This window comes from Schistocerca gregaria, unplaced genomic scaffold (genome assembly GCF_023897955.1).
Source record: "Schistocerca gregaria isolate iqSchGreg1 unplaced genomic scaffold, iqSchGreg1.2 ptg000066l, whole genome shotgun sequence".
NCBI classification, from domain to species: Eukaryota; Metazoa; Arthropoda; class Insecta; order Orthoptera; family Acrididae; genus Schistocerca; species Schistocerca gregaria.
The window spans coordinates 6789696-6813268 of NW_026061707.1; the positions used below are offsets into that span (position 1 = coordinate 6789696).

The 23573-nt window shown below is 26.4% G+C and overlaps 2 long non-coding RNA genes across 3 annotated transcripts in view; one reads left to right on the top strand and one right to left on the bottom strand.

Moving 5' to 3' along the window:
• Positions 1 to 23573, bottom strand: part of LOC126301297 (uncharacterized) — a 131060-nt gene that overhangs the window by 71388 nt on the left and 36099 nt on the right. The gene's annotated exons all lie outside the window — the stretch shown is intronic.
• On the top strand, positions 7321 to 22630 carry LOC126301301 (uncharacterized). Its single transcript, XR_007553026.1, has 2 exons — positions 7321 to 8449; positions 22514 to 22630. It is a non-coding gene; the product is annotated as an uncharacterized LOC126301301 (long non-coding RNA).

Consider the following 23573-nt stretch of genomic DNA (forward strand, 5'->3'; position numbering starts at 1 on the left):
ACAATCTTTTTATCAACATGTCTACTTCGACACTCAATAAATCAATTTTCACCAAGACATCACTTTGGATTTGAAGCAGCAGCATGATACTGACACTTCGTAGACGTAGTATGATTATTCTTATATATCTCTATTAATTGATGAGGTAGATAATTGTTTTTCTAGTATAAATAGTACATTTGACTTCCAATCAGAAAGCTTGATATAAATCAAGAAAAACAATTCTAATTCTATCAACAAGAGTTTTCATTAGATTTATTATTCCAATAATTGTTATAATCCTGGCAACAACACTATCCAAAAAATTAATTAATGATCGAGAAAAAAGATCACCATTTGAATGTGGGTTTGATCCAAAAAGATCAGCACGAATACCATTCTCAATACGATTCTTCCTAATCGCAGTAATCTTTTTAATTTTTGATGTAGAAATTGCACTAATTCTACCAATTGTAATTATTTTTAAAACTTCAGACATTATAATCTGAACAGTATCAACAATATTTTTTATTCTAGTTCTATTAGGAGGACTATACCATGAATGAAACCAAGGAGCATTACAATGAGCAGAATAAAGGGTTGTAGTTAAATATAACATTTGGGTTGCATTCCAAAAGTATTGATATTATCAATCAACCTTAAATAGAATAAGAAGCGAAATATTGCAGTCAGTTTCGACCTGGAAGATTGGTATGTACTACCCTTATTCTTATTAATTGAAGCCAAAAAGAGGCGTATTACTGTTAATAATATAATTGAACTATAATAGTTCCAATTAAGGAAATGTAAAGCCAATATGAAAGCTGCTAACTTTTTATATTAGCGGTTAAACTCCGTTAACATTTCTAAAATTTATATAGTTTAAATAAAACATTACATTTTCACTGTAAAAATAATATATCTATATTTATAAATACTTAAAAGTAAAAATACTTCCTTAACATCTTCAGTGTCACGCTCTAATTATAAGCTATTTAAGTAAACGAAAAACAATATTACCAAAATAAATATTCAAAAAATAAAAGTTAAAAGATAAATCTTGAAATTAGAATCATATCAACCTTGAATATAACCAATTAAATAAATAAATAATCTATATAAACCTTGACCACCAAGTAATTCACCTCAACCATAATCAAATGACTTAGATGAATAATAACCTATTTTTAAAGGAATATATCTAATAAACTTAGTTGAAAGAAAAGGTATAAATCATATAGAACCAGCAAATCTAACAAAAGAAAGTATACTTAAAGAAAATAAATTATTAGAAAAATCAAAATTAGAAATAAGATAACCTAAATAAGCACCTAAAATAACAACTGTAATAGTTAAAAACTTTAAATAATAAGGTAAAGCAATCACATGAGGAATAGGAAAAATTAATCAAGATAAAAGACTACCACCAAAAACAGCAACAAACAATAGACCAATTATTCCAAATGAAATATAATAACCCTTATCATCAAAAGAAAATCTAGAATAAAAATTATTATCACCAGATATTGAATAATAAAACAAACGAAAAGAATAAGAAGCAGTTAAACCAGTAGAAAAAAAATAAAGAAAAAAAATTAAACAATTAATTCATCTTAAACAAACCATCTCAAGAATTAAATCCTTTGAATAAAATCCCGCTAAAAAAGGTATTCCACACAAAGATAAACTAGAAACATTAAAACAAACTGAAGTTAAAGGTATGAAATTAACAATTGATCCTATAAAACGAATATCCTGAGAATCCTTCAAATTATGAATTATTGAACCTGCACATATAAATAATAATGCCTTAAATAAAGCATGAGCCAATAAATGAAAAAATGCAAGCTTTGGATAACCTATAGCCAAAATTCTTATTATTAAACCAAGTTGTCTTAAAGTAGAAAGAGCAATAATCTTCTTTAAATCAAACTCAAAATTAGCGCCCAATCCAGCCATAAATATAGTTATACAACCAATTAAAAGTAAAAATCAACCACAATTATAAGTATCCAATATTGGTCTAAAACGAATTAATAAATAAACACCAGCAGTAACAAGAGTAGAAGAATGAACTAAAGCAGAAACAGGAGTAGGAGCTGCTATAGCAGCAGGAAGTCATGAAGAGAAAGGAATCTGAGCTCTCTTAGTTATAGCTGCTAAAACAATTAATATAGTAATGAGCTTTATTTCAAAAGAATTAGAAATAAAATCATAATAATAAATATAATTTCAACCACCAAAATTTAACATTCATGCAATAGAAATTAAAATAGCAACATCACCAATACGATTAGAAAGTGCAGTTAATATACCAGCACTATAAGATTTTACATTTTGATAATAAATAACTAAACAATAAGAAACTAAACCTAAACCATCTCAACCTAATAAAATTCTAATTAAATTAGGACTAATAATTAAAAAACCTATAGAAAGAATAAATATTAAAACAATAATAATAAAACGATTTATATTCTTTTCACCAGATATATAATCCTCTCTATAATAAATAACCAAAGAAGAAATATATATAACAAAAGATATAAAAATAAGAGATATTCAATCCAAAATTAAAGTTATAACAACTATAGAACCATTTAAATTGAAAAGCTCTCACTCAACAAAAACTCTATAATCAATTATTAAATAATAAATACCTAAAATAAAAATTATAGTTCTCGAAATAAACAAAGAAAAAAAACTCAAAGAACAAATAGAAAATAAATTCACGGCCTAAGATGAAAAACTTCATATCATTGATTCCACAAAACAATATTTTTAATTAAAATACTTAAGCAAACTAAACAAAGAAATATTCACCCTTTAAACAGAGAATATTTAAAGGCAATCAATGTAAAAGTAAAAGATGATATTCACGAAAATAACCAAGAGAACAAGTATAAACACCAGAATAATAATTCCCATGCTGAGAATAAGAATATATATACAAAGTATAAACAGCTCTAAAAAAAGATAAAAAAATCAAAGCAAAGAATCTAAAAGAAGATCAAGATATAATTCTATTTAATAATCTAATTTCACCTACCAAATTTAAAGAAGGAGGAGCAGCCATATTTGATGATCTTAAAAGAAATCATCATAAAGCCATTCTTGGCATCAAATTAATTATACCCTTGTTAATTAATAATCTTCGTCTACCTAAACGTTCATAAATAATATTAGATAAACAAAATAAACCAGAAGAACATAAACCATGACCAACCATTAGAGAAAGAGAACCTACACAACCTCATCAATTCATAGTCATCAATCCACCAATAACCATTCTTATATGAGCAACAGAAGAATATGCAATTAAAGACTTTAAATCAACCTGACGAAAACAAATAAATCTTACAATAACACCCCCAGAAAAACCTAAAGACAATCAAAAATAATTAAACTTTAAACCCAAATAAGAAATAACCTTTATAACACGAAAAATACCATAACCACCTAACTTTAATAAAACACCAGCAAGAATTATTCTACCTGAAATAGGGGCCTCTACATGAGCCTTAGGAAGTCATAAATGAACCAAAAACATAGGTATCTTAACTAAAAAAGCCAAAATTATAAATACATAAAACATAAAATAATAAGAACCAAAATCAACCAATAAAGGAAAATATAAAGTATTAGAAAAATCATAAACCTTAAATAAAACTAATAATAAAGGTAATCTAGCAACCAAAGTATAAAAAATTAAATAAACACCAGCCTGCAAACGCTCAGGTTGATAACCCCAACCCAAAATTAAAAGTAAAGTAGGAACTAATCTAGCCTCAAAAAAAATATAAAAAGAAAGAAGACTTAATCTAGCAAATGAACAATAAAGCATAATTATTAAAATCAAAACCATAAAAACAAAAAAATTAGAATGATATGAACTTAAATAAACTGAACCTCTAGCAGTGATTATTAAAGAACAAATCCAAAAACTAAGTAAAATTAAACTAAAAGAAAAATAATCAATACCAAAATAATATCTAATTATATTCAAATCAGCATATGAATAAACACAAATTATAAAAACAAAACCCGACAGAAACATTAAAGAATGAACCAACCATCAACAATTATTTAATAAACAAAGAGGGATCAAAAAAATAGCTATAAATAAATACTTTAACATAAAGATAAACCAAAAGAATTAAAAAAATCATTACTATGAGAACGATTTATTGAAACTAAAATAGAAAGACCTAAAGCACCCTCACAAACAGAAAAAACTAAAAAAATAACAGGAAAAAAATAATCATAATCAAACTCAATAAGAAAAACAATAACTAACATAAATAAAGAAAGAACAATATATTCTAATCTCAAAAGAACCATTAATAAATGTTTACGTTTAGAAGAAAAAACATAAACACCAGCAAAATAAATCAATAAAGAAGTAAAAATAGAGAATATAAACATTAGTTTTAATAGTTTAAAAAAAACGCCGGTCTTGTAAACCGGAAATAAGTCCAGCCCCCACTTTTAAAACTTCAGAGGTGGAAAAGCTTCCATCATCGGTCCCCAAAACCGGTATTTTAAATAAACTAACCCCTGAAATGATCAAAATAATAATTATATCATTATCAAATGTAATAAATATTAATTTTATTAAATTAAGACACCCAATATCAATAATGCTTTTTATTATCCTTCAAACCTTCCTAGTTGGATTAATAACAGGAACAATAATAGAAAGATATTGATTATCATATATTTTATTTTTAACATTTCTTGGTGGTATACTAGTATTATTTATTTACATTACAAGAATTGCATCAAACGAAATATTTCAGCCTAAATCAATCACTATAATTATTACATTAATAATGTGAGTATTTATCATATTAATATTAATTATTCTAGATATATCTATATTTATAGACTTTTTCAAAAACACCGAAACTATAAATATTGATAATTCAATCAATTATCAAGAAATAACAATATCTTTAGAAAAATTATATAATAGACCAACATTCATTATTACAATAATAATAATAATTCATTTATTTTTAGCACTACTAGCAGTTGTTAAAATCACCAATATTAATCAGGGACCTATTCGTAAAATAAGATAATTACTAATGAATAAACCCTTACGATTAAGACATCCTTTAATTAAAATTATTAATAACTCTTTAATTGACTTACCTGCCCCAACAAATATTTCATTTTGATGAAATTTTGGATCCATATTAGGGTTATGTTTGGTAATTCAAATCGTAACTGGACTATTTTTAGCTATACATTATACATCAAATATTGAAATAGCATTCAGTAGTGTAGTACACATCTGCCGAGACGTAAATAATGGTTGAATTATCCGAACCTTACACGCAAATGGAGCATCTATATTTTTTATTTGTATTTACTTACATGTAGGACGGGGAATTTACTATGGATCTTATATATATATACATACCTGAATAATTGGTACAGCGATTTTATTTTTAGTTATAGCAACTGCATTTATAGGATATGTCTTACCCTGAGGCCAAATATCTTTTTGAGGTACAACAGTAATTACTAATTTATTATCAGCAATCCCATACTTAGGAACAGATTTAGTCCAATGAGTATGAGGAGGATTCGCTGTTGATAATGCAACATTAAATCGATTCTTCACATTCCATTTTGTATTACCATTTATTATTGCTGCTATAGCAGCAATTCATTTATTTTTTCTTCACCAAACAGGATCTAATAATCCTCTTGGACTAAATGGAGATATTGAAAAAATTCCATTCCATCCATACTTTACCTTTAAGGATTCTATTACATTTGTAATAATAACATCATTATTAATTATACTATGTTTAATTAATCCTTACCTATTAGGAGATCCAGATAACTTTGTACCTGCCAACCCATTAGTAACACCAGTTCACATTCAACCAGAATGATATTTCCTATTTGCATATGCAATTCTACGATATATCCCTAATAAGTTAGGAGGTGTTATTGCATTATTTTTATCAATTAGAATCTTAATAATTTTACCATTTTATAATAAAACACCATTCCGAGGCATTCAATTTTACCCTATTAATCAAATTTTATTCTGAATTATAGTAGTTGTTGTATGCTTACTAACGTGAATTGGTAAACGACCTGTTGAAGAACCTTATATTATAACATGTCAAATCTTAACAATTATTTACTTCACATATTTCTTAATTAATGTCCATGTCGCAAACACATGAGATAAATTAATTAAGGAATAAAGTTAATTAGCTTAGGAAAAGAATATGTTTTGAAAACATAAAATTAGAGGTTTAACTCTTCTATTAACTTTTCTCAAAAAATTTCACTAAACAAATGAGATAAATAAAATCTTTAAACCAACAAAGAAAATAAAAAAATTCAAAGATAAAGGTAAAAAACTTTTTCAAGCTAAGTACATTAATTTATCATAACGGAACCGTGGTAATGTTCCACGAACCCAAATAAAACCAAAAGATATAATAGCAAGCTTAATAAAAAATATAAAAGAATAAAAATCACCGCCCAAAAAAATTAAAGCCAATAACATTCTTATGAAGACAATTCTAGTATATTCAGCTAAAAAAATTAAAGTAAAACCACCCGCACCATACTCAATATTAAATCCTGAAACTAACTCAGATTCCCCTTCAGCAAAATCAAAAGGAGTACGATTAGTTTCAGCTAAGCAAGAAGCAAAACAAGCTAAAGCTAAAGGAAAAGAAATAATAATAAATCAACAATAAAGCTGATAGTTTATAAAATCAAACATATTAAAACTACCAATTAAAATAATTAAAGACAATAAAATTAAAGCGAAACTAACTTCATAAGAAATTGTTTGAGCAACAGAACGAAGAGAACCTAATAATGAATAATTTGAATTAGGAGATCAACCAGCAATTATAACAGTATAAACACCTAATCTAGTACAACATAAAAAAAAAAATCCATAAGAAAAAGAACACATATAAGTTAAATAAGGAAAAATTACTCAAACGGCTAAAGAAATCATTAAATTAAAAACAGGGGAAAAATAATAAAGTAGGTAATTAGATATAATAGGAATTGGCTGCTCCTTACAAATTAACTTAATAGCATCTCTAAATGGCTGAGGAATTCCAACAAAACCTACCTTATTTGGACCCTTTCGAATCTGAATATAACCTAAAACCTTACGCTCTAATAAAGTTAAAAAGGCAACACTAATTAAAACACAAATAACCAATAAAAGAAAATTCAAAATAAATATAAATAAATCATAAAGTATCAATACTATTTGTAGAAAAAATCTACATAAATGAATTCTAAATTCAACACATTAATCTGTCAAAATAGTAAATAAATTAATATTAATCAATATAACAAAAAATATTTTAACCATATGGTCCTTTCGTACTAATATGGATTAACAATCTTAGGATAGAAACCGACCTGGCTCACGCCGGTCTGAACTCAGATCATGTAAGAATTTAAAGGTCGAACAGACCTAATCATTGGGCTCCTGCACCCAAAATTTTTCTTAATCCAACATCGAGGTCGCAATCTGCTTTGTCGATATGAGCTCTCAAAAACAATTACGCTGTTATCCCTAAGGTAACTTAATCTTATGATCATAAATTATGGATCAAAATAACAAACATAAATAAATGATATAATAATGAAGAGTTTATCTATTCTTCATGTCACCCCAACAAAACATCATCATTAAATATAGAAAGACAAACAAAAAACTATATAAAAGTAAAATGTCAAGCTCTATAGGGTCTTCTCGTCCTAAAGAAGAATTTAAGCCTTTTGACTCAAAAGTTAAATTCAAAAATTTATTAAGAGACAGTTGATTTCTCGTCAAGCCATTCATTCCAGCCACTAATTAAGAGACTAATGATTATGCTACCTTTGCACGGTCAAAATACCGCGGCTCTTTAAAAATACGCTCAGTGAGCAGGCCAGACCTCAAAATATAAACAAGAGGACATGTTTTTGATAAACAGGCGGAAATCAATTTTGCCTAGTTCCTTATAATAAGTTCACAAGGTAAAAATTTCATACAAATAAATATACTAATTCTATCATTATTACAAAAATTTTAAAATTAAATTAATAATCTTAATAAAAAACCTAAAATATTTATAAAATCAAAATAAAAAATAATGAACTAAAGCGTAATCTTAAAGATAGCTGGTTTAAAGCTTACTATTATATTTCTATAAAATAAATTATAGGTTATTAACTTCAAAGCTTATCCCTTAAAGAATAAATAAGTTAATATTTTTACTTAAAAAATTAAATAAAAACAAATAACTTTAAAAAATTAAATTTTTTCTTAAGAGACTAGATATCTTGGGAAACGATTAACATCTCATTTCTATAAATAATTTAATAATAATTATGATACATTAACTATAAATTATTAATAAATCAACCCAAATCGAGACAAGTAAAATAAATACTAAAATTTTGATAAACCCTGATACAAAAGGTAGAATAAATAAAATCTACTTAAAAAAATTTAAAATAATATTTCATAAAACACTTACATTACCAATAAACTATAATTTAAAAAATCAATTCTATAAAATATACTAAGACAAAAATACAATAAAATTATTTATATTAAATAATTAAATAAACAAAAAATAAATATAATAAAATAAATAATGAAGATATCCTGATTTGCACAGAAAAATTTTCAGTGTAAATGAAACACTTTACTAATAAGTTATATCTTGAAACTCTTCCTAGATACACTTTCCAGTACATCTACTATGTTACGACTTATCTCATCTAAATTGAAGCTACTTTAAAATAAAATAGAATAATCAATAATGAGAGCGACGGGCGATGTGTACACATCTCAGAGCCAATATCAGTTAAATTAAATAAATTAAATTACTATCAAATCCACCTTCATTAACAGTATTTCACTATCAAATCCGTTATAAACAAAAATCTATTGTAACCCACCTCCTCTTAACTATAAGCTGCACCTTGACCTGAAATATTTTATAATTATAAATCTTGAGAATTATAACTCTAAAAAGATTCTCTGATAACGGAGATATACAAACAAATAAATTAAGTAGAGTAAATCGTGTATTATCAATCATGGGGTAGGTTCCTCTGAATGGAATGAGATACCGCCAAATTCTTTGGGTTTAAAGACCTTAACTAATAGTACCCTGGTAAATATAATTAACATTTAAAATAATAGGGTATCTAATCCTAGTTTATTATTTAAATTTCACAGATTCATAAAAAGGGCCACAAATAAATTTTAACATTTCACCTTACAAATTTATATTTCAACCCTAATAATATAAACAACTGTTTTAACCAATAATATTCACTTGTATCAATCGTATAACCGCAGATGCTGGCACGAATTATGCCGATACTAAATCAATTGCTAAATCCAAAATCACTTGATAATTAAATCAAATTACTGCAAAAAGAACATTTAGTCTAACAAAACTTACATATAATACAAAGAAAAAGTGAATAAACAAGCAAGAATAAAACTTTTAAAAATAAAAAATAAGAAAATTTTAAATCTATTAATTCAGGAAAAATAAAAGATTCAAATATTTAAAGAAAAAAAAAAGAAAAAACCACTAACATTAACAAAAAAAAAGAAATGCCCCTATGTATGACCACAACAACTTCTCTATTATATATAATTAAAGATTAATATGGAACATGTATAGCAATAAATGTATTATATTCTTTCTTATTTAATCTTTGTTTTCACTAATAAATAAAAAAAGATTAAATAATATAATAAATATATTTTATACAATTATGTAATTTAATATAATATGTTATTAATATGAATTCTTTTTTTATATTAAGTTAACTTTCATATATATTAGTTAAATAATCTAATTATAGATAATTTACATAATTATATTATTATAATATTTATATTTAAATTAATAATTTTATTTATTATATCCAATTATAATAATATTAAATATTAAATTACATATTATATATATATTATATTATAATAACCTATTTTAAGCTAAAAACATAAGTAGCTATAATCCTAGGTAAATAATTGCATTAAAATAATCAATTGATAATGGTAAGATGAACTTATAATACTTTAATTTCAATTAAATGTAATATATTAATATAAATTATTTATTATATATATATATATAAAAAAATGAGCAGGATAAATTAATCCTAATTAAACAAAATAATACATAAAAGAATTTCAAAAAAAACTTTCGATTTATATATTAAATAAATGAAGTGCCTGATTAAAGGGTTACCTTGATAGGGTAAATAAAGTAAATAAAATTACCTTCATTAAAATTACATAAGATAGAATTAAACTACCTCCTTTAGTATCAAAAACTAACGTGCATCATACACCTTAATGTAAAAAGGTAAGCTAAACAAGTTAATGGGTTCATACCCCATTTATAGAGGTATCAATCCTCTCCTTTTTAATTACCAACAACTCTACAAAACTTCTCTTCCTATCAACATTAATGATAGGAACGATCCTGTCCATTTCATCAAATTCCTGATTTGGGGTTTGAATAGGACTTGAGATCAACTTACTTTCATTTATTCCGCTCCTAACAAGAAATAAAAATATAATAATAAATGAATCATCAATTAAATATTTTATTGTCCAAGCAATAGCATCGACAATATTATTATTTTCAATTTTGCTGATTCAAATAAAATATCCCATGGGATGGGAAACAGAATTTATCCCATCAATAATAATTAGATCTAGACTATTATTAAAGATTGGAGCTGCACCTTTCCATTTCTGATTTCCAGAAGTTATAGGAGCATCAAGATGAAATAATTGTTTAACATTAATAACATGACAAAAAATCGCCCCAATAATGGTCTTATCTTATTGTACTCAATTAAGAACTTTTATTTGAACAAATATTATCTTAAGAATTATTATTGGGGCAATAGGAGGTTTAAATCAAACATCCTTACGACAACTTTTAGCATATTCATCAATCAGACATCTAAATTGAATAATTAGTTCATTAACAGTCAGAGAAAACATCTGAGAACTATACTTCATTATTTACTCACTATTAAGATTAATTATAGTTTTATTATTTAAGCAAATAAATTTATTTTTCATAAATCAAATTTATTCAGCCAGAAATATAAAAACCGAAATTAAATTCATAATATTCTTATCTTTATTATCTTTAGGTGGACTACCACCATTCCTTGGATTCTTACCAAAATGAATTGTAATACAATCATTAATAGAAAACAATATAACAACCATTATAACTATTATAGTTGTATTAACTACAATTACACTCTACTACTATATACGTATTAGATTCTCAGCTCTAATTATATCATACACAGAAAATTCGTGATCTATAAAGATAAAGTCCCAAAAATCAAGAATCATTCTTCCTATAACAGTAATAATTTCAACAATAGGATTGATTTCAAAATCAACCTGAATTTCATTATACTAAGGACTTAAGTTAATCAAACTAATAACCTTCAAAGTTATAATTAAAAGAATAATCTTTTAGGCCTTAGTAAAATTTTACACCTCTAGAATTGCAGTCTAGAATCATAATTGAATATAAGACCTAAATATGATAAGAGAGAAAACATCTCATAAGTAGATTTACAGTCTACCACCTAAAATTCAGCCATCTTACCGCAAAAATGATTATTCTCAACAAACCATAAGGACATTGGTACTTTATACTTCATATTTGGAGCATGAGCAGGAATAGTAGGAACATCAATAAGAATACTTATTCGTGCTGAACTTGGCCAACCCGGATCTCTAATTGGGGATGACCAGATTTATAATGTTATTATTACAGCTCACGCATTCGTAATAATTTTCTTTATAGTAATACCTATTATAATTGGTGGATTTGGTAATTGACTTGTTCCACTAATAATTGGTGCACCAGATATAGCATTTCCACGAATAAATAATATAAGTTTTTGATTACTACCACCTTCACTAACCCTTCTTCTTACATCTTCTATAGTAGATAATGGTGCTGGTACAGGATGAACAGTTTACCCTCCTCTAGCAGGAGCTATTGCACACAGGGGTGCATCTGTAGCTCTAGCTATTTTTTCACTGCACTTAGCAGGTGTATCATCTATTCTTGGTGCAGTGAATTTCATTACAACAGCAATTAATATACGATCAGAAAGTATAACTTTAGATCAAACACCTTTATTTGTATGATCTGTAGCTATTACAGCATTACTTCTCCTTCTTTCACTTCCAGTTTCAGCAGGAGCTATTACTATATTATTAACAGATCGAAATTTAAATACATCATTCTTTGACCCTACAGGAGGGGGTGACCCAATTCTATATCAACATCTATTTTGATTCTTTGGACACCCAGAAGTTTATATTTTAATTCTACTGGGGTTCGGAATTATTTCACATATTGTATGTCAAGAAAGAGGAAAAATTGAATCATTTGGAACATTAGGTATAATTTATGCTATACTATCAATTGGACTAATAGGATTTATTGTATGAGCACATCATATATTTACAGTAGGAATGGATGTTGACACACGAGCATATTTTACATCAGCAACAATAATTATTGCTGTACCTACAGGAATTAAGGTATTTAGATGATTAGCTACATTATATGGAACTAAATTCAAGTTCAATCCACCATTATTATGAGCTCTAGGATTTATTTTCCTATTTACAATTGGTGGATTAACAGGATTGGTATTAACAAATTCATCACTTGATATTGTATTACATGATACATATTATGTAGTAGCCCACTTTCATTATGTATTATCTATAGGAGCAGTATTTGCAATTATAGGAGGTGTCATTCAATGATATCCACTATTTACAGGATTAACTATAAATAATACATGATTAAAAATCCAATTTACAATTATATTCATTGGAGTAAATTTAACATTCTTTCCTCAACACTTCCTAGGATTAGCAGGAATACCTCGACGATACTCTGACTACCCAGATGCATATACATCATGAAACGTAGTATCAAGAATTGGGACTACAATTTCTATTGTAGGAATCATTATATTCATTGTAATTATATGAGAAAGAATGATTACAAACCGAGCAATTATATTTAGAGCTAACATAAGAAGATCAACAGAATGACTACAAAATAACCCTCCTGCAGAACATAGTTACTCAGAATTACCATTAATCTCTAGATTCTAATATGGCAGATTAGTGCAGTAGATTTAAGCTCTACAAATAAAGGTTTGACCTTTTATTAGAAAATATTTATTAATGGCAACATGATCAAATTTATCTCTTCAAGATGGAGCTTCACCATTAATGGAGCAATTATCATTCTTTCATGATCATACTATGGTCGTATTATTATTAATTACAGTAATTGTAGGTTATGCCCTAAGTTATATATTATTTATTGCCTATAGTAACCGTAATATACTTCATGGACATTTAATTGAAACAATCTGAACAGCTTTACCAGCAATTACATTAATTTTTATTGCCCTTCCATCATTACGACTATTATATTTACTTGATGATTCAGTAGATGCAATAATTACAATTAAAACCATTGGACGACAATGATATTGAAGATATGAATATTCAGACTTCATAGACGTAGAATTTGACACTTATATAACACCAGAACAAGACCTAGAAAATGATGGATTCCGACTACTAGATGTAGATAACCCAACAATCCTACCAATAAATACAGAAGTACGAGTATTAACAAGAGCATCAGATGTTCTACACTCATGAGCAGTTCCTGCATTAGGGGTTAAAATTGATGCAACGCCAGGTCGGTTAAATCAAGGAACATTCACAATAAATCGACCTGGATTATTCTTTGGACAATGCTCAGAAATCTGTGGAGCAAACCACAGATTTATACCAATTGTAATTGAAAGAACTTCAGTAAATTTATTTATTAAGTGATTATCTAAGATAATTTAAGGAGTTAGTTAAAATAAATAACATTAGAGTGTCAATCTAAAGTAACTAAAAAAAATTAGTACACCTTGAAATTCATCAGATGACTGAAAGTAAGTAATGGTCTCTTAAACCAAATAATAGTAAATTAACGACTACTTCTGTTGGGGAAATTATATCCAAATCCCTCAAATATCCCCTCTTATATGATTCTCACTATTCATTATATTTTCAGCTACATTAATCTTGTTTAATCAAATAAACTTCTTCTCATTTAAACCTAACCTTATTAAAAGAGCAGAAAAAGGAACAATTGAAATAAAAAACTTAAATTGAAAATGATAACAAATCTATTCTCCACATTTGACCCATCAACTAACATCTTTAATTTATCATTAAATTGAACTAGAACATTTCTAGGACTATTATTAATCCCATCACTATTTTGACTTACACCATCACGAATTAACATTATCTGAAATAAACTAAATTTAACCTTACATAATGAATTTAAAACACTTCTTGGACCAAAATCATTTAATGGAACAACATTCATTTTCATCTCAATTTTTATTATAATATTATTTAACAATTTCATAGGATTATTCCCTTACATTTTTACTTGAACAAGACATTTAGCATTAACATTTGCAATTGCCCTACCTATATGGCTAAGATTTATATTATTTGGATGAATTAACCATACTAATCATATATTTACACACCTTGTACCACAAGGTACACCGCCTGCATTAATATCATTTATAGTACTAATTGAAACAATTAGTAATGTTATTCGACCAGGTACATTAGCAGTACGGTTGGCAGCAAATATAATTGCAGGACACTTATTATTAACCTTATTAGGAAACACAGGACCATCTATAGCAATAAACTTAATCTCATTACTAATTATTGGACAAATACTTCTATTAATTCTAGAATCAGCAGTAGCAATAATTCAAGCCTATGTTTTCTCAATTCTAAGAACTCTATATTCTAGAGAAGTATATTAAACCTATGTTAACAACTCACTCAAACCACCCATTCCACTTAGTGGACTATAGACCTTGACCATTAACAGGAGCAATTGGAGCAATAGTCCTAGTATCAGGACTAGCAAAATGATTCCACCTATTTAATATTAACTTATTCATAATTGGATTTGGAATTACCCTACTAACTATAATTCAATGATGACGAGATGTAGTACGAGAAGGAACATATCAAGGATTACATACAGGATTTGTATCAATTGGATTACGATGAGGAATAATTTTATTTATTGCACCAGAGGTATTATTTTTCGTTTCTTTTTTTTAAAGGAATATATCTAATAAACTTAGTTGAAAGAAAAGGTATAAATCATATAGAACCAGCAAATCTAACAAAAGAAAGTATACTTAAAGAAAATAAATTATGAGAAAAATCAAAATTAGGAATAAGATAACCTAAATAAGCACCTAAAATAACAACTGTAATAGTTAAAAACTTTAAATAATAAGGTAAAGCAATCACATGAGGAATAGGAAAAATTAATCAAGATAAAAGACTACCACCAAAAACAGCAACAAACAATAGACCAATTATTCCAAATGAAATATAATAACCCTTATCATCAAAAGAAAATCTAGAATAAAAATTATTATCACCAGATATTGAATAATAAAACAAACGAAAAGAATAAGAAGCAGTTAAACCAGTAGAAAAAAAATAAAGAAAAAAAATTAAACAATTAATTCATCTTAAACAAACCATCTCAAGAATTAAATCCTTTGAATAAAATCCCGTTAAATTAGGTATTCCACACAAAGATAAACTAGAAACATTAAAACAAACTGAAGTTAAAGGTATGAAATTAACAATTGATCCTATAAAACGAATATCCTGAGAATCCTTCAAATTATGAATTATTGAACCTGCACATATAAATAATAATGCCTTAAATAAAGCATGAGCCAATAAATGAAAAAATGCAAGCTTTGGATAACCTATAGCCAAAATTCTTATTATTAAACCAAGTTGTCTTAAGTAGAAAGAGCAATAATCTTCTTTAAATCAAACTCAAAATTAGCGCCCAATCCAGCCTTAAATATAGTTATACAACCAATTAAAAGTAAAAATCAACCACAATTATAAGTATCCAATATTGGTCTAAAACGAATTAATAAATAAACACCAGCAGTAACAAGAGTAGAAGAATGAACTAAAGCAGAAACAGGAGTAGGAGCTGCTATAGCAGCAGGAAGTCATGAAGAGAAAGGAATCTGAGCTCTCTTAGTTATAGCTGCTAAAACAATTAATATAGTAATGAGCTGTATTTCAAAAGAATTAGAAATAAAATCATAATAATAAATATAATTTCAACCACCAAAATTTAACATTCATGCAATAGAAATTAAAATAGCAACATCACCAATACGATTAGAAAGTGTAGTTAATATACCAGCACTATAAGATTTTACATTTTGATAATAAATAACTAAACAATAAGAAACTAAACCTAAACCATCTCAACCTAATAAAATTCTAATTAAATTAGGACTAATAATTAAAAAACCTATAGAAAGAATAAATATTAAAACAATAATAATAAAACGATTTATATTCTTTTCACCAGATATACAATCCTCTCTATAATAAATAACCAAAGAAGAAATATATATAACAAAAGATATAAAAATAAGAGATATTCAATCCAAAATTAAAGTTATAACAACTATAGAACCATTTAAATTGAAAAGCTCTCACTCAACAAAAACTCTATAATCAATTATTAAATAATAAATACCTAAAATAAAAATTATAGTTCTCGAAATAAACAAAGAAAAAAAAACTCAAAGAACAAATAGAAAATAAATTCACGGCCTAAGATGAAAAACTTCATATCATTGATTCCACAAAACCATATTTTTAATTAAAATACTTAAGCAAACTAAACAAAGAAATATTCACCCTTTAAACAGAGAATATTTAAAGGCAATCAATGTAAAAGTACAAGATGATATTCACGAAAATAACCAAGAGAACAAGTATAAACACCAGAATAATAATTCCCATGCTGAGAATAAGAATATATATACAAAGTATAAACAGCTCTAAAAAAAGATAAAAAAATCAAAGCAAAGAATCTAAAAGAAGATCAAGATATAATTCTATTTAATAATCTAATTTCACCTACCAAATTTAAAGAAGGAGGAGCAGCCATATTTGATGATCTTAAAAGAAATCATCATAAAGCCATTCTTGGCATCAAATTAATTATACCCTTGTTAATTAATAATCTTCGTCTACCTAAACGTTCATAAATAATATTAGATAAACAAAATAAACCAGAAGAACATAAACCATGACCAACCATTAGAGAAAGAGAACCTACACAACCTCATCAATTCATAGTCATCAATCAACCAATAACCATTCTTATATGAGCAACAGAAGAATATGCAATTAAAGACTTTAAATCAACCTGACGAAAACAAATAAATCTTACAATAACACCCCCAGATAAACCTAAAGACAATCAAAAATAATTAAACTTTAAACCCAAATAAGAAATAACTTTATAACACGAAAAATACCATAACCACCTAACTTTAATAAAACACCAGCAAGAATTATTCTACCTGAAATAGGGGCCTCTACATGAGCCTTAGGAAGTCATAAATGAACCAAAAACATAGGTATCTTAACTAAAAAAGCCAAAATTATAAATACATAAAACATAAAATAATAAGAACCAAAATCAACCAATAAAGGAAAATATAAAGTATTAGAAAAATCATAAACCTTAAATAAAACTAATAATAAAGGTAATCTAGCAACCAAAGTATAAAAAATTAAATAAACACCAGCCTGCAAACGCTCAGGTTGATAACCCCAACCCAAAATTAAAAGTAAAGTAGGAACTAATCTAGCCTCAAAAAAAATATAAAAAGAAAGAAGACTTAATCTAGCAAATGAACAATAAAGCATAATTATTAAAATCAAAACCATAAAAACAAAAAAATTAGAACGATATGAACTTAAATAAACTGAACCTCTAGCAGTGATTATTAAAGAACAAATCCAAAAACTAAGTAAAATTAAACTAAAAGAAAAATAATCAATACCAAAATAATATCTAATTATATTCAAATCAGCATATGAATAAACACAAATTATAAAAACAAAACCCGACAGAAACATTAAAGAATGAACCAACCATCAACAATTATTTAATAAACAAAGAGGGATCAAAAAAATAGTTATAAATAAATACTTTAACATAAAGATAAACCAAAAGAATTAAAAAAATCATTACCATGAGAACGAATTATTGAAACTAAAATAGAAAGACCTAAAGCACCCTCACAAACAGAAAAAACTAAAAAAAACAGGAAACAAATAATCATAATCAGACTCAATAAGAAAAACAATAACTAACATAAATAAAGAAAGAACAATATATTCTAATCTCAAAAGAACCATTAATAAATGTTTACGTTTAGAAGAAAAAACATAAACACCAGCAAAATAAATCAATAAAGAAGTAAAAATAGAGAATATAAACATTAGTTTTAATAGTTTAAAAAAAACGCCGGTCTTGTAAACCGGAAATAAGTCCAGCCCCCACTTTTAAAACTTCAGAGGTGGAAAAGCTTCCATCATCGGTCCCCAAAACCGGTATTTTAAATAAACTAACCCCTGAAAAGATCAAAATAATAATTATATCATTATCAAATGTAATAAATATTAATTTTATTAAATTAAGACACCCAATATCAATAATGCTTTTTATTATCCTTCAAACCTTCCTAGTTGGATTAATAACAGGAACAATAATAGAAAGATATTGATTATCATATATTTTATTTTTAACATTTCTTGGTGGTATACTAGTATTATTTATTTACATTACAAGAATTGCATCAAACGAAATATTTCAGCCTAAATCAATCACTATAATTATTACATTAATAATGTGAGTATTTATCATATTAATATTAATTATTCTAGATATATCTATATTTATAGACTTTTTCAAAAACACCGAAACTATAAATATTGATAATTCAATCAATTATCAAGAAATAACAATATCTTTAGAAAAATTATATAATAGACCAACATTCATTATTACAATAATAATAATAATTTATTTATTTTTAGCACTACTAGCAGTTGTTAAAATCACCAATATTAATCAGGGACCTATTCGTAAAATAAGATAATTACTAATGAATAAACCCTTACGATTAAGACATCCTTTAATTTAAATTATTAATAACTCTTTAATTGACTTACCTGCCCCAACAAATATTTCATTTTGATGAAATTTTGGATCCCTATTAGGGTTATGTTTGGTAATTCAAATCGTAACTGGACTATTTTTAGCTATACATTATACATCTAATATTGAAATAGCATTCAGTAGTGTAGTACACATCTGCCGAGACGTAAATAATGGTTGAATTATCCGAACCTTACACGCAAATGGAGCATCTATATTTTTTATTTGTATTTACTTACATGTAGGACGGGGAATTTACTATGGATCTTATATATATATATACATACCTGAATAATTGGTACAGTGATTTCATTTTTAGTTACAGCAACTGCATTTATAGGATATGTCTTACCCTGAGGCCAAATATCTTTTTGAGGTACAACAGTAATTACTAATTTATTATCAGCAATCCCATACTTAGGAACAGATTTAGTCCAATGAGTATGAGGAGGATTCGCTGTTGATAATGCAACATTAAATCGATTCTTCACATTCCATTTTGTATTACCATTTATTATTGCTGCTATAGCGCAATTCATTTATTTTTTCTTCACCAAACAGGATCTAATAATCCTCTTGGACTAAATGGAGATATTGAAAAAATTCCATTCCATCCATACTTTACCTTTAAGGATTCTATTACATTTGTAATAATAACATCATTATTAATTATACTATGTTTAATTAATCCTTACCTATTAGGAGATCCAGATAACTTTGTACCTGCCAACCCATTAGTAACACCAGTTCACATTCAACCAGAATGGTATTTCCTATTTGCATATGCAATTCTACGATCTATCCCTAATAAGTTAGGAGGTGTTATTGCATTATTTTTATCAATTAGAATCTTAATAATTTTACCATTTTATAATAAAACACCATTCCGAGGCATTCAATTTTACCCTATTAATCAAATTTTATTCTGAATTATAGTACTTGTTGTATGCTTACTAACGTGAATTGGTAAACGACCTGTTGAAGAACCTTATATTATAACAGGTCAAATCTTAACAATTATTTACTTCACATATTTCTTAATTAATGTCCATGTCGCAAACACATGAGATAAATTAATTAAGGAATAAAGTTAATTAGCTTGTAAAAGCATATGTTTTGAAAACATAAAATTAGAAGTTTAACTCTTCTATTAACTTTTCTCAAAAGATTTCACTAAACAAATGAGATAAATAAAATCTTTAAACCAACAAAGAAAATAAAAAAATTCAAAGATAAAGGTAAAAAACTTTTTCAAGCTAAGTACATTAATTTATCATAACGGAACCGTGGTAATGTTCCACGAACCCAAATAAAACCAAAAGATATAATAGCAAGCTTAATAAAAAATATAAAAGAATAAAAATCACCGCCCAAAAAAATTAAAGCCAATAACATTCTTATGAAGACAATTCTAGTATATTCAGCTAAAAAAATTAAAGTAAAACCACCCGCACCATACTCAATATTAAATCCTGAAACTAACTCAGATTCCCCTTCAGCAAAATCAAAAGGAGTACGATTAGTTTCAGCTAAGCAAGAAGCAAAACAAGCTAAAGCTAAAGGAAAAGAAATAATAATAAATCAACAATAAAGCTGATAGTTTATAAAATCAAACATATTAAAACTACCAATTAAAATAATTAAAGACAATAAAATTAAAGCTAAACTAACTTCATAAGAAATTGTTTGAGCAACAGAACGAAGAGAACCTAATAATGAATAATTTGAATTAGAAGATCAACCAGCAATTATAACAGTATAAACACCTAATCTAGTACAACATAAAAAAAATAAAAATCCATAAGAAAAAGAACACATATAAGTTAAATAAGGAAAAATTACTCAAACGGCTAAAGAAATCATTAAATTAAAAACAGGGGAAAAATAATAAAGTAGGTAATTAGATATAATAGGAATTGGCTGCTCCTTACAAATTAACTTAATAGCATCTCTAAATGGCTGAGGAATTCCAACAAAACCTACCTTATTTGGACCCTTTCGAATCTGAATATAACCTAAAACCTTACGCTCTAATAAAGTTAAAAAGGCAACACTAATTAAAACACAAATAACCAATAAAAGAAAATTCAAAATAAATATAAATAAATCATAAAGTATCAATACTATTTGTAGAAAAAATCTACATAAATGAATTCTAAATTCAACACATTAATCTGTCAAAATAGTAAATAAATTAATATTAATCAATATAACAAAAATTATTTTAACCATATGGTCCTTTCGTACTAATATGGATTAACAATCTTAGGATAGAAACCGACCTGGCTCACGCCGGTCTGAACTCAGATCATGTAAGAATTTAAAGGTCGAACAGACCTAATCATTGGGCTCCTGCACCCAAAATTTTTCTTAATCCAACATCGAGGTCGCAATCTGCTTTGTCGATATGAGCTCTCAAAAACAATTACGCTGTTATCCCTAAGGTAACTTAATCTTATGATCATAAATTATGGATCAAAATAACAAACATAAATAAATGATATAATAATGAAGAGTTTATCTATTCTTCATGTCACCCCAACAAAACATCATCATTAAATATAGAAAGACAAACAAAAAACTATATAAAAGTAAAATGTCAAGCTCTATAGGGTCTTCTCGTCCTAAAGAAGAATTTAAGCCTTTTGACTCAAAAGTTAAATTCAAAAATTTATTAAGGGACAGTTGATTTCTCGTCAAGCCATTCATTCCAGCCACTAATTAAGAGACTAATGATTATGCTACCTTTGCACGGTCAAAATACCGCGGCTCTTTAAAAATACGCTCAGTGAGCAGGCCAGACCTCAAAATATAAACAAGAGGACATGTTTTTGATAAACAGGCGGAAATCAATTTTGCCTAGTTCCTTATAATAAGTTCACAAGGTAAAAATTTCATACAAATAAATATACTAATTCTATCATTATTACAAAAATTTTAAAATTAAATTAATAATCTTAATAAAAAACCTAAAATATTTATAAAATCAAAATAAAAAATAATGAACTAAAACGTAATCTTAAAGATAGCTGGTTTAAAGCTTACTATTATATTTCTATAAAATAAATTATAGGTTATTAACTTCAAAGCTTATCCCTTAAAGAATAAATAAGTTAATATTTTTACTTAAAAAATTAAATAAAAAGAATAATTTTAAAAAATTAAATTTTTTCTTAAGAAACTAGATATCTTGGGAAACGATTAACATCTCATTTCTATAAATAATTTAATAATAATTATGATACATTAACTATAAATTATTTATAAATCAACCCAAATCGAGACAAGTAAAATAAATACTAAAATTTTGATAAACCCTGATACGAAAGGTACAATAAATAAAATCTACTTAAAAAAATTTAAAATAATATTTCATAAAACACTTACATTACCAATAAACTATAATTTAAAAAATCAATTCTATAAAATATACTAAAACAAAAATACAATAAAATTATTTATATTAAATAATTAAATAAACAAAAAATAAATATAATAAAATAAATAATCAAGATATCCTGATTTGCACAGAAAAATTTTCAGTGTAAATGAAACACTTTACTAATAAGTTATATCTTGAAACTCTTCCTAGATACACTTTCCAGTACATCTACTATGTTGCGACTTATCTCATCTAAATTGAAGCTACTTTAAAATAAAATAGAATAATCAATAATGAGAGCGACGGGCGATGTGTACACATCTCAGAGCCAATATCAGTTAAATTAAATAAATTAAATTACTATCAAATCCACCTTCATTAACAGTATTTCACTATCAAATCCGTTATAAACAAAAATCTATTGTAACCCACCTCCTCTTAACTATAAGCTGCACCTTGACCTGAAATATTTTATAATTATAAATCTTGAGAATTATAACTCTAAAAAGATTCTCTGATAACGGAGATATACAAACAAATAAATTAAGTAGAGTAAATCGTGTATTATCAATCATGGGGTAGGTTCCTCTGAATGGAATGGGATACCGCCAAATTCTTTGGGTTTAAAGACCTTAACTAATAGTACCCTGGTAAATATAATTAACATTTAAAATAATAGGGTATCTAATCCTACTTTATTATTTAAATTTCACAGATTTATAAAAAGGGCCACAAATAAATTTTAACATTTCACCTTACAAATTTATATTTCAACCCTAATAATATAAACAACTGTTTTAACCAATAATATTCACTTGTATCAATCGTATAACCGCGGCTGCTGGCACGAATTATGCCAATACTAAATCAATTGCTAAATCCAAAATCACTTGATAATTAAATCAAATTACTGCAAAAAGAACATTTAGTCTAACAAAACTTACATATAATACAAAGAAAAAGTGAATAAACAAGCAAGAATAAAACTTTTAAAAATAAAAAATAAG